This window comes from Metarhizium robertsii (genome assembly GCF_000187425.2).
Source record: "Metarhizium robertsii ARSEF 23 chromosome Unknown MAA_Scf_8, whole genome shotgun sequence".
In the NCBI taxonomy this organism is placed as follows: Eukaryota; Fungi; Ascomycota; class Sordariomycetes; order Hypocreales; family Clavicipitaceae; genus Metarhizium; species Metarhizium robertsii.
The window spans coordinates 503,927-505,184 of NW_011942226.1; positions in this window are offsets into that span (position 1 = coordinate 503,927).

The following is a 1,258-nucleotide window of genomic DNA, read 5'->3' on the forward strand; positions in this document are numbered from 1 at the left end:
AAGGGGTGGCGTAGTATTTTAATATGCTAGTGTGTAGTAAGTTAGCCCACGTCTCGTGTGACTCGCAACACGGCAGAATGCATAAAACATATTAGCAAGGAAGTTGAGTTTGGGAACTTGGACTTGGCAAATTTGATCACGGATAGACCTTTATCCTGAGTAGGATGGACGCGTGATGCTGCATTAATATAGACCTATAAATTATGGGTGTTGGAAGCGCAAGGCTTCTATCGGGTGATAATTATCACAGGCACAAACGACTACGCGCTGGTGATCATGATGTTCTTCTTTCTTGTTGTTGTTTTCTATCTAGCTATGGATAATGTCACGTTATGAGACTCATGTTAACTAAGCTTGTTCATAAAATCATTATTCTTGTTGTTTCTAGTGCTGCAGACTCCGTCTGCAGCTCTCTTTTTAATACCAAAAAAACTTCCTTTCGTCCGAATTTAACTTTCGGCTAAGTTTAGTCATGATAGCCGACGCTATGACATCCAGAAATTACTCCAAGCTCTGCGACTTCAGTCTACAGAGGCATTATCCGACAGATAACGCACGCCTAAAGAGGTGTTGAGGCCTCCTCACGTGAGGTCTGTTTCAGCCACTGTTTGGAGTTATCCCCTGGCCGCTGGCTCCGCCGCCCAAGACAGCGGTGGAAGCAACAGAATGATTGGCGTGATGTTTCCCATGGGATGTGTTCTAGGACAAACTGGTCATGTCGGTCAAGAACCTTGCATATGATTTTTCCGTTATATGCTCGGAGACAATTATGGCCTGAGAAAACTTATGGATTAACGTAGAGTCAGCCTTCGGCTGAATAACCTCTAGTTAGATGACCAGTTTCTGAACTAGCACAGCTATCTACTTGAATCTGAAATTCAGTCATCCGTGTCGGCCACGTCGCTCTCGCTCGTCCATATTAATCCATTTAAGCAATCTGCTGCACAAAGGACGGACCAGCCTGTTCTCCTGGGGGGAACTGGCTAGTATCAATGCTTGCAACAGGCTGCTCAACCAAGGTACCATCATCATTCCTCTTCAACGCCACAACACCCAGCTTCCCTTCCTGATTTCCAACAAACAGAAGGGTGCCATCTGTGGAAAGACTGAACATACGAGGAAGCCTTCCTCCCGTGGATGTCAACCCCATGAACTCCAACCTGGGGTCGCAACCTCCGGCGACGACGAGACGGAAATGAGCAATGTTATCCGTCTCCTCACCAGTCAAGCGATTCGACACATAGACATTCTTGTTATC